Below are 12686 nucleotides of genomic sequence, written 5' to 3' on the forward strand. Positions count from 1 at the left end.
CCTCTCCCTAAACCCCCTTTCTTATGTCAAATAAAATACAAGTATTTTCATAAACACAAACTCTCTCTAACAAAAATGGGAGGGGGAATAAAACTCTGGTGAGACTGGGGAAAGGAGATCGGAGAGGGAAGAAGTGAGGGGAGGGAGAAACCTGGGAGGAGGGAGCAGGAAGGGGGAAGCAAGGGAAAGAAGGGGGAGGGGAAGCAGGGCTCAGGGATGGGAGTCTCGTCGGACCAATGTGATTGTCATGCAAACCTGCTCCTGAGTTCGCATGTAGCCTTTGGTGGCCATGCTGGCAGCTATCCTGCCATAGACAGCCACGTTCCTCTGTCTAGTGTGGAGATCATGGACGTTGGGGGCATCCCCCACAAGTCTGAATAAAGTCCATGATCTCCAACCTGGACCAGGAAGTTGCCCACCTTCTCCGGGCCCTGTCAGGCTCCTGGGAGCTGGCAGACTGCTCCTGGGGAACGGTGGAGGGCTGGCTGCCAGTGGCTTGCTGGTTCATCTTTTGGGGCCACTGGGTCAGGGGCAGTGACTGCTGGCTCTGGGCTGGCAGGCTTGGAGCTGGCACAGACACTGTGGCCAGAGTCTACCCCTTTAAGGGCTCTGGGGAATGGCGGGAAGGAGAGAGGTGTTCTTGGTTGAGGCTGGAGTGGCCCCCAGGGCACCCTGAGAAGGCTGGAGGCCCCCTATTTCAAAATAAATGTCTACACAGCACTTATTTTGAAATAGCTATTTCGAATTTGGTGTTATTCCTCGTAGAATGACATTTACCAAATTCGAAATAAGCACTCCTCTATTTCAAATTTATTTCAAAATAGTTTGGCAGGTCAAATGAGCAGAAGCCCTATGTAGCTGGAGCTGCAGAGCTGGGGAGGAATCCTGACTCTGTTCTAGTCAGCAGCAGTTTGGCTGTGTAGACGCTGGGAAAGTTATTTCGAAATAAGGACTGTTATTTCAAAATAACTTTGCTGTGTAGACATACCCTAAAGTACTAGGCTTGCACGGGTCTTCACAATCATTAGCCAGAGGCAGAAGTGTCTCCACACACTGAAGCAAGTGATATTGACAATGCAGGCTGAAAAAAAAAAAACGGGTGGAGGGAGGGGGGGGGCTTTTCTTGCACAGAGTAGGTATGTTCTGTGTCTTATGACCGATGCATAAGCAGTGTTTCATCACAGAAAAATGAATTCAGATCTTTCCCTTGAGTAACAGTCCCTGTCCCTGACAAGAGGCCCATTACTCCATGAAGTACATAACTATATAAATCACCCACATGTCATTAAACCATATAGTGCCCAAAACCTCCTGTGAGTGCTCCACTTTTAGCAAAGCACCATAAAAGGATGTACTCTTCATTGTAAATGTCACTTAGCAAAGCCATGGCTTTACACAAAAGCTATGCAGTAGATAGGTACAGTCATTTGAGTGTGGTTCCTTCTGCTGCCAGTAGAGCACAAATCCTTGTATTATTTTACAGTCTGAAAAACTGAATTAGAAAAAATGACAAAAGATTTTGCATACTTACTCTTGGAGTTGAGGATGGTTTAAGATAAATACCTATCTAATCAGGTTCACCAAATGACCTCTGGCTAATTTTCACCAAACAGTTTCAATGACAGATGTACAGGGTACATCTAGATTACAGGATTTTGTTAACAGAGCCTTTGTCAACAGATACTATTGACAAAGCTTCTGTCGACAAAGAGCATCTAGACTACATCCAGTTCTGTCGACAAAGCAAGCTGCTTTGTTGACATGAAAGTGTAGACGCAAAGGACAGTGTAGATGCAATAACACCTTCTGTCAACAGAACTCTGTTGACAAAAGGTGTTAATCCTCATAGAATGAGGTTTACCGCCGTTGACAAAACTGCCAAGTTCTGTCGACGTTATGTTGAGAGAACTTGGCAGTAGTGTAGACGCAGGTATAGTTTTGTCGACAAAACCCTGTAGTCTAGACACATCCACAGAGTTTCTGTTCTCCTCTTGCTTTTGACATGTAGCATTACTTCCTTGTTTACTTTTACGGTCTCATAGCAACATAATTTTTTTAATTATTTGTTGATCTGCCTAATTGAGATGATAAGCTCCCTAATGTAAGGTTGATGTTTTTCCATTATACTTGATTAAAGAGTTTTTTTTGCTGAAACCTTTTTTTAACCAAAAATTGAGTTTTAACTTAACAATAATTTTCATGGAAAGTATCAACTACCCTTGCAAGTTCTAGATTTTTCTTCAGAAAATTAAAAGCTGAAAATATTTGTCTGTAAATTGAAAGGATTTTGGGGAGGGGGAGAGGGTGACAAAAAGTTGATATTTTTCTCTGAAATGTTTGATGAAATGTATTTTGTTACTTTGGTCTAAATTTTCTGCCCAACATCCCCTTCCTCATTTTGTGATCAGCTTTACTTCTTATATACATATGTAAAGCACCATGCAAACCAGAGCAGGTCAAATGAGCAGAAGCCCTATGTAGCTGGAGCTGCAGAGCTGGGGAGGAATCCTGACTGTTCAAGTCGGCAGGAGTTTGGCATTGATTTCAATGAGGCCAGGATTTCACCCCTGATTTTCATGGCAGTTCCTAGGAATCCAAGGAGTTTGGGGACTACATTCCTGTCCCCGTTGCAGCCCTGCAAATACCATCATGTTGAGGACAGCATGTGTCAGAAACTGTGAAATTAAATTTACAGAAAAGCCAGGGCATCTGTCCATCTCCTGTGTGGTAAGCTGAAAAACATGCTTCAAATCCTTGAATTTTCGCATATGTCTGAATTCTGCATAGATTTACTACACATACTTAATTTTACCCACTGTGACTAGTTCATCAGATTAACGTGTTAGAGTTAAGCACATGCATGTGGTTTGGGAAGTGTGCTTAAAGTTAAGCACATACATATGGTTTGGCCACAGTGTAACATAGTCCATACTAAATTCAGTCCTTATTTCTAACTAATCAGTTTTGACAACTCCCTTCTAGAAAGAGGTCCAGGATTTATGTTGTACCAAATACATATGCATCTTTTTAAAACTGTGATTTTTGGAATCAACTGTATTAGGCATAAAAAAGTCACTGACATAGCTTCACTCAGAGCTATTTCTGTATGACACTGAGCACTGTAATGTATCTTGATATTCTGTCAAATGTTTTCTTACATTAGCTATGCCCCTGGATGTGGGGAAAATATCAATTATATTTTGGTGTGTGTGTTACGTGTATTCAGTGACAGTTTCAGATGGAAAACAATCATTTGTTTTATTTATTTTGTAAAATGTGATTTTTCAATCTAGGTTTAACTGCTTCTGTGGGTAATTTAAACAATCTAGTAAGGTTACTGGCCAGGGGGGAACAATGTTCTTACCATGTGAATGGAAAATATTATTCAGAGCATTGAAATTTCCTATTTATAGTTTTTAAAAAGGGACATTTGTTTGCTTAATGTAATAAGAGACTCTTATTTAAATTTCACTGTTATACCTCATTAAGACTTGATTATTGTACTGTAGCTTGAAACTTTAAGATATTCACTGGAATAAATATGCAGAGGTGGCCTGTGATGTTCTGGATTTTTTGTTTGCATTTGTAAATTCATTCTGGTCCCGTCCCCACCCATTTCCTCACAGATTATCATAATTAAATAATTATAAATTCATGCAATCTCCCACAAAATCATCATAATTAAAGTAAAAAATCCCGATGATAAATGTTACCCCTCCATCTACCCCATAAGCAGCCATGAAACTCTAAGCTAAATGACCTTACTTGGGTAAGAAAAAACAGCACAAAATAGTAACAGCAAAAATTTCAAAATGAGCACAGTGGGACAACAGTTACAACTCTCATAGGGTATATCTACACAACACCGTTAGTTTGAAAAATCTTATTTTGAAATAGTTAATTCGAAATAGCTTATTTTGAAATAACACGTCTACACACAAAATGCATTTTGAAATAGCATTTTGCTATTTCGAAATAGCATGTCCACACTGAGTGGACTCTGAATCAGATTTAAGACAGGCCAGAACCAGTTCTGGACTTACTGTGGGGGGCTGCTGCCTGAGGCTATTTGAAGTCTGTACTTAAAGGGAGCCCCCTCCCAGACAGCCAGTTCTCAGGTTTCCCTACTTGCTTGTCTACTTCAATGAGGAACAGCAAAGCATTTTGTCTCTGCATGCTTTGATTGCCCTCACTCAGGACACCACAGAACTCTTCAACATGGAGCCAGAGATGCCCCTGGGCACTTTGGTGCATCTCTTGGACGCGTTGCTGAGAGCCTGGCTGCACTTTCTGCAGGCTGCCATCCGGGAGGTCCATCGGGCTGTCAGTATCCAGGAGGCCCTGCGGGAGAGCTTCCACCCTGAGGAGCACTAAGAGCCTCCCTGGTCTGCCCCACTCAGAGCTTATGCCTCATTCCTCCCTCACGTCCTTCCACTTACCCCTCCCTAACCCCCCTTCCTGATGTCAAATAAAATACAAGTATTTTCATAAACACAAACTCTCTCTAACAAAACTGGGAGGGGGGAAATAAAACTCTGGTGAGACTGGGAAAAGGAGGTGGGAGAGGGAAGAAGTGACAGGAGGGAGAAACCTGGGAGGAGGGAGCTGGAAGGGGGAAGCAGGGCTCAGGGTTGGGGGTCTCACAGGACCAACTTGATTGTCATGCAAACCTGCTCCCAGGTTCACATGTGGCCTTTGGTGGCCAAGCTGGCAGCTATCCTGTCATAGATGGCCACGTTCCTCCATCTAATGTAGAGATCACAGACGTTGGGGGCATCCCCCACAAGCTTGAATAAGGTCCATGATCTCCAACCTGGACCAGGAAGGCGCCCACCTTCTCCGGGCCCTGTCAGGCTCCTGGGAGCTGGCAGACTTCTCCTGAGGAACAATGGAGGGATGGCTACCAGTGGTGTGCTGGCTCATGTTTTGGGGCCACTGGGTCAGGGGCAGTGACTGCTGGCTCTGGGCTGGCAGGCTTGGAGCTGGCACAGGCACTGTCGCTAGAGTCTACCCCTTTAGAGGCGGGGAGGGAGAGACGTATTCTTGGTTGAGGCTGGAGTGGCTACTAGGGCACCCTGAGAAGGCTGGAGGCCCTCTATTTCGAAATAAGTGTCTACACAGCACTTATTTCGAAATAGCTATTTCAAATTTGGTGTTATTCCTTGTAGAATGACGTTTACCAAATTCGAAATAAGCACTCCTCTATTTCAAATTTATTTTGAAATAGCGGTTTGGCTGTGTAGACGCTGGGAAAGTTATTTCGAAATAAGGGCTGTTATTTCAAAATAACTTTGCTCTATAGACATACCCATACAGTCCACTCCTAACTTCCTACTTTTGTTTCCAATTAATTAGTTTGAACTTTCCATTTACAAAGAGTTCCAGAACTTAAAATTCATCTCAGTCCAAAAGAAACAAACATCACAAAGACCAGTCACAAAGAATTGTTTCCTCTTCAAGGCTGTCCTCAGACTTTTCAGGTAACTGAGTGCAGTAACAGAGTGAAAAATGCAACCCTGAGGACTCAACTGATAAAATGTTTGGGTCAAGAAAATACTTGTTTCTTTCAGTTATCTTACTCTGCAGTCCTGTCATTTCTATCTTAAGCATGAGGAATACTGGAATGGTGTGATGTACACACACACACACACACACCAACCACAAACTCTCATATCTCAGTACACACTACACAAAATTAACCTGGAAGTAATCGGAAACACCATTACTATTCTGTGAAAATAATGAAGTAATATGCAGCTGATTATGGTTTAGATTAAAAAAAATCAGTGCAATTTAGAAATCATTTGCCATGAAAAATGTGTTTAATATGTAATCCTTTTTTTCCCCTCGGCAAAGACCCAGGAATAAATTATAATTTCCTTGTACTTGTTTTATTTGCTACTAAGAATATTTTACTTTATAGAGAAGACGCTTTTTAAAAAACTTTCTGTAATTCCTACTGACAATTCTCTGTGACTCTCCATTTAGGCACATGGTATTTTTTTCTAATAGCCAAGCCTAAACTATTTCCCAAATCAAAGTGAATTCATGAACTATTTCCATTTGTCCTGAAACTGCATTTTTGGTTAAGTAAACTATTCACTGACAATGTTTTGCCCACATCTCCTCTTTCTATAACACCAAACATTCACTAGATACTGTTGCAAATAAAAAAGAAAGACCTGGGATACATCTTTCAAAACCACTTATACAGTATGTCTTTTCCAGCACCCAAAAAAGTGGTAGATACACCATAAAATAAAGAGGAAGACACAGTCCATGTCTAAATATCTTAAAATATAAAATTAGTCCATACACAATAGGAAGGGCAATGAAAGAGAGGGAAGGGGCAGAGAATGTAATGAAGAAGTGTTCATCTGAAGCTTTATAGCAACTTTGTCTTTGTATGTTTTATCAGTTCAGAGGCAGTTTCTGTGTTTATATGTTTAAAATACAGTATGACCTACAGCTATATGTAGCCACATGTAATGTCACATAGGTCCTGGTGCAGAGGACACTCGGCAGCCACCAGTGATCCAGCTGTCACTAGCTGTGAATTAAGATGTTAAATTCCTTCTTAGGTCACACAAATGTAACTGATGTGGCAGAGTGGTTTTGCCTGAGTTTTTTTTCCATGCTTGTATTAATGTAGTTTTTTAACGTTAAGAGGTCATTGGAATATATGCCTCTGCACTGCAGTAGCTGTTTCATTCACTGGGCCTTGAAATAAGCAGTCATTGGAAAGATGAGTTCAGACTTGGGCTCAGGGGTCACTATGACACATAGTTTAATGGCGATAAGGGCGCCTACGAACTCCAGCTTTCTGCATTGGAAGAAGGGTAGACTTCGCATGATTTATGTGAAAGCCGAGGATGACCAAAAGATGCATTGTTGTAATGGTCATGGCCTTGGTTTCCTGAAAGACGACTGCCTCATAAAAGGTGCGTCCTAAGTACAGGAATATTATGACTCCCTGGTGCCGGAGTGAGGCCATTACAACTGCCAGGGTTTTGGAAAACACCCTGGGGGCAGTTGAGAGGGGTAGCACCTGGTACTGGTAGAGTTGGGTGCCCACTGTAAACCACAAGAAATGTCTGTGAGCAGGATGGATCATAGTGTGAAAGTAGGCATCCTGGAGGTCGAGAGCTGAAAGCCAGTCCTCCTGATCGAGCATGGGGATGATTGTTGCTAAAGTTACCATCTTGAAGCGGTGGTAGGCTTGTTGAGTCACCTCAAGTCCAGAATAGGTCGCTATCCTCCACTCTTCTTCTGGGTCAGGAAGTAGGTCGAATAGTATCCCCGGCCTTGGAATTCTGGCGGTACTTGTTATGTGGCACCCAATTGGAGAAGATGGGAAACCTCTAGGTGGAGAAGGGTTTCGTGAGATGGATCCCTGAAGAGGGACAGGGCTTGGGGGGCGTGTAGGAGGGATAGAAGTAAATGGGATAGAGTAACCGTATTGAATCAGTTCCAGGATCCATCTGTCTGATGTGATGAGGGACCATTGATGGAAGAAGGCCCAGAGGGGGTGATGGAATTGAAGAAGACTGGTTGTAGATGATGGCAGATTGGCTTTCTGGCTCTCGAACTGATTTTCAAACTTGCAGGTAGGTGGGGTGCGGAGTGTTGTTGTTGGCATTGAGGTCTATGCCACTGTGGTCTACGCCACTGTGGTCTTTGTTTCTGGTGGAAGTCATATCTAGTCTGTTGTCTAAAGGACTCCCTGGGGCGTTGATATGCCTGGTACTTTTGCATCTGATGCGACTCCCCTAGGCACTTTATGCACTCTGAGTGCCCATCAGACACGGGCATAGTGTCGCAGCATGACTCGTGTCTCTTAAAGCCCGGGGAGCCGGGCATGAGGCACTGGGGGAAGTGGTGAACCGCAAGAAGAATTTTTTTTTTTTTTAACTTGACTGGGAAGGATAAAAGGGCTAAAAAACTTGGATGGTGAGGAAACTATGGGGTAAAACTGGGTATTTGTTCTATTTTTTAACAGGACTTTGGGAGAAAGAGAGGCTCCGTCTGCTGCCGAGGACAGTAGAAAAGGAACTGAGGGGCCGCGCCGCGCATGCGCCTGAAGATTCCAACAACATGAGAGCCTGCTGCGGTGCCTGCATGGCACGGCAGAAATTGCTAGAAAAAGTCGCCAGTCGCCAGCGCGAGAACACACAACACCCAGAGTGGAGCACCCACGGGGACCACTCGAAGAAGAAACAGTTTGCCACAAGTTTGAGGCACACAAACACCAGGAGATGAAGAGACAGAGCTTGAAATGTGTAAGGTGTTTAACTTTGAGAAGTTTGAATTTCCTACCAGTTCAGTGGAGTGATTTTTGACATTGTATAATCTAAATGTGCCTGTACAGGCTTGCAGAGAAGCTAGAGCCCGCCAGATCAAAGGCCAGACAGCTTGCAAGCTTTGAGGCACATGATGAACCCTGCTGACAATCTAATTTTAGAGGACTGAAATTGTGCACATGCAATATACGTGTAAAATACAGAACTTTTTTGTTTCAGACTGACTGATGCAATTTGCCAGAGTTATGACATTAAGCAAAACGTAAGAGTTCAGGCCAGAGAACAACAAGAAGTTACTGTCTGGTATCATTCAACGTAAAAAACCAGTGCCCTCATTTAAGTAGCAAAGGCTACAAGTTGCCTCTCTGGCTCTTAATCAGTCAGTCTCTTAAACTGGAGACCCTTTGTGTTTTCCACACTAGAGTCTTTAGTATTACTAAAGCATTCCCACATCCAAAAGCCCAGTCTCTCTTGGCAACACAATTTTTCCAGGAATTCTGCTTTCTAATCAGTGATTACTATGAATCTGAAAATTAAGTTTAAGCAGCAGCCACTGGCCTACTCCAATGCAGGTAAATTTTGGTTCAAAAGGCACTTCCTTTCTTGTTGAAAGACCAGTACTGGAAAGTGGGTTACATATGTCATGCACAAGTGCATCAACATTTTTCAGTGTTCAGTAACTAGCCTTTTCTTGATGAATTACATGGCATGAGTTGATAATCATCAAAAGATGAGTATGAGAATAAACAGCAAAAGAATAAAATAAAAAGCCTACACAAAAAATCCAAACCTATTAAATCAGACTTCTAGATGGGGCTTGGTCCTGCCGTGAGGGCAGGGCATTGAACCTGATTACCTCTTGAGGACCCTTCTAGTTCTACTGTTCTATGATTCTACGATTATTAACACACACACACACACACACACACACACACACACACACACACACAGTTTTTATTTGTGTCAGTGTGTTATTTGTTTAATTGTATACGAGACACTCAGACAGAGATGTCACTGGTTAACCAATTAACTAGTAGCCCAGATGGGGGCGGCTACTGCAGCTCAGCTGGGGCCAGTGTGCTGCAACACAGGCAGAGAATGCTCCAGCGTAGCTGGGCTGGAACAGCTGCCCACCTGTCCACACTGCTGTGGACCTGACCTGGCTGAAGCAGCTCCCACCTATGGAGGGCCTGGCATAGCTGGAGAAGCCTGTGGTGTGGTGATAGTTAACTGATTAAAAAGGATTATACATCCTCTCTCAGAGATACTTGATATTTGAACTAACCAGATGTGTCTTGATTGTGTCTTATATGTCTACCATATAAATTCTAAACTTACACCCATTTCATCATTGGTCAATGTTTGTTCCATTCTCATAAGTGATACTGCACAGTGAATGGAGAAATGTGAAAGATGGCTTAAGTATGTATCCAAACATCATCCATATTCTCTGCAAAATCGTGCTGGAAATCTCATAAAGGCAGGCTCTCTGATGGGATTTGAGCACTTTCTGGTTCCATTTGGTCTTGGAAATAATGCAGCCTTTCTTCCAGTATTTTGGCTATTCTGCCTCTGGTCCCAGACAGAACTACAAACACCATGGAAATTAAAAATAATGGCATGCAAGAGGGGGAAGAAACACACTGGCTAGTTTCTTTGTATCTTCAGCAAGTCTGGTTCCAAGTTCTGGCTAAGTTATTTGTTATTTTCTACAACCTGGTTTGCTGTATTTTAATACTAAAGAGGCAAGGAAGGTGAGATAATATATTTTATTGGACCAACTTCAGTTTATAACATCAATGTATAACATTTATAACTTCTATTGGTGAAAGAACGTATCTTTTAGAAGCCAAGAACTCCATAATCATTTTGCTTGAAGGTTTTTCAGCAGTAATGTGTAACACAACCATACAACACCCAATCCATTTTTTCCTTTTTATTTTCTTAATCTTTTTCTTCTTTTTTTTCCTTTTGATTTGCTGCAATCCCACATACTAATAGTGGGTACATGAATAGTCAGAAAAAAAAATTTCTGTGTTTATGAACAGAAAGAGATCAACTAAAACAAGTTTTAAAAATATAGTTTCTGGAGAAGTGTTTCTAGTGAATTTGAATTTGTCATTTTCATGGCATAGGCAAACATCTGTATGATGCAAGCTCAGAAAAAAGTAAGAAATATTGTCATTACATAAAATAAGACAAAATAAATTAATAGATATGTGAAGGATGAGAGTGTTCTTGTGCCATTTTTATATATTGTGTCAAAGTCAGACCTGGCAATTCTGGGAGGGCAGTTGAAGGTAGATATACTAATCTTAAAATGATTAAAGCCCTTTTTGCTATCAACTGAAAGAGGTTAGCACAAGTTAATTATGGGCACGAGTTAAATGAAGAGTAGCTTATGACCTTTAACAACTTATTCCAGTGAGAGAGATGAGAGAAGATGGATGAGAAGGAAGTTGCAGAAGGGTTCTGTGCAGAAAAGGGAAAAGGATTCTCATAGGTGAAGAATTCCCCTCCCCCGCATAAGTGGAAATGTTTTGTTAATATTTGGGGAGGAGGCCTTGGTTACCTCAATGTAGTTGAACCCAGAGAGTGTTAGAGGGATTGGTGGCAACTGGTAGCTGACATAAAAAGAGGCAGTATTCCAAGTGTCAGGAAATGTAATGTTTTTGTTTTTGTTTAAAGATGCTTTTGGGCAAACCCTGTAAATATTGTAAATAAAATGATGTGAAGTATTAAATCCCCACCATCAGCCTACTTAACCACAGCCCTCTAACACCAAAGGAAGAAATGCTGAGATCTGACATGACAAAAGAGATATGCTGTCACATGACATAGAATACATGATGGCACTTACATGGCTATGAGGAGTTTCAATGTGCCTCCAGGGGGGAACACTTACACAGAACAAGAAATAATGAAAAGAGTGGTTGAAAAAATGTAATCCTTGACAAGGTAAAATGGCATAACTCAAACTAATCCTTTTGTTACCTGCTCCAGACAGGTGACATACAGAGCAACTGGGGGTGTGGAGTTGCTCTCTCTCTCTTAGTAGCACAGCTCCTAACCCAGCCTGAGGGGTTGCCATAGCACAAGTGGCCCCTCTATGCCAAACATCCATACACCCAAAATCCATGCTCAGTATGGCTTATGCAAGATCAAAGAAAAGACTTTTTCATGGGGTTTAGTAGTGCATGTGGCTGCCCTGTCAGCAGAACCTCAACTCATTCCCTCTGAGAGGTTTATGTGGTGCAGAGGACTTTGATTTATGCATCTCTTGCTTGTACACTCATTTCAATAAAAACACATTTAGAAAAAGAAGCAAGACAAACATGACCATTTTCAAGAATGGCTATTTAATAATTGTAGAGAGCAGTGCAAGAATCTGAATAATCAACAGACTTAAACTTATGTTTTAGAAAGTCTTAGGTAACAAATACAACCCAGAGCCTGAGCCCTTACATTTGAGAAAACTCAGGGCTAACTTCTGTGTATAGGAAAAATAAAAATGCACTACATGGTAGAAAGCCCCAAGCATATGCCACATCCTGGAGCTGCAAGCAGCAAGACAGGCAAATGCACATCTAGCTGTGGGAGGTTTTTGAAGGAAAGAGGTAATATATACTGCTCCTATATAAAAAACCAGCTTCATCATGGGGTTTCAGAGCTACTGTACAGCCATCTTATAGGTCGAGCATGTTGATTAAATGATGCTTCACATACTCTATCCCTGACATACTGCTATTTTTAAAATTAGCCAGTCACAGTGATATTTGGTTCTGCAAACAGAAAGTTCACAATGGGACCAACAAGGTGGAGATAAAAGCTGACCAAATACTTAAAAGTTTAGTAAAACAAGAGGAAGCTGTTCTAATGAGTACACTGGGTGAAGTTGAGAAGTGCCCCACTCAAGATGGGCAACAAAAACCTGTTCAGTGCCTGGTACAGACTCTGGTTTAAAAAGCTTCCTCTCAATTACGCAGGGTATACTTTGTAATTATGACAAGTACATTACAAATGTATTACTACTAGGGGGCTGTACCTTCTGTTTGCTATGCTTGCCAACCCCCCTCTGTTCATGCAGCTGGATCGTTGCTTCCCCTCCTACCCATCCTGCAGCCACCACCAGTCCCTTCCTGCAGCCAGATGAAGGCTGGACTGTGGGGCCTGCCCGAGGATAGGGGCCAGAGACAGGATGCTGTGGCTAGTTGGGGTCTGTGCACCGACTGGGACTAGGGTTGCCAGGTGTCTAGTTTTGAACTGGACTGTCCAGTATTTGAGCTTTCTGTTCGGGAAACAAATTGAGAAAATATAAATGAGAAAATATAAATGTCCAGTATTTTCTAAATAAGATGTAATGTAATTGTGATGTAATATCAAGTG

General features: G+C 42.1%; 1 protein-coding gene across 1 annotated transcript in view; it reads right to left on the bottom strand.

Moving 5' to 3' along the window:
• MOXD1 (monooxygenase DBH like 1) overlaps positions 1–12686 on the bottom strand; it is a 72037-nt gene that overhangs the window by 35228 nt on the left and 24123 nt on the right. The gene's annotated exons all lie outside the window — the stretch shown is intronic.

This window comes from Pelodiscus sinensis, chromosome 3 (assembly GCF_052426305.1).
Source record: "Pelodiscus sinensis isolate ZL-2025 chromosome 3, ASM5242630v1, whole genome shotgun sequence".
Classification (NCBI taxonomy): Eukaryota; Metazoa; Chordata; order Testudines; family Trionychidae; genus Pelodiscus; species Pelodiscus sinensis.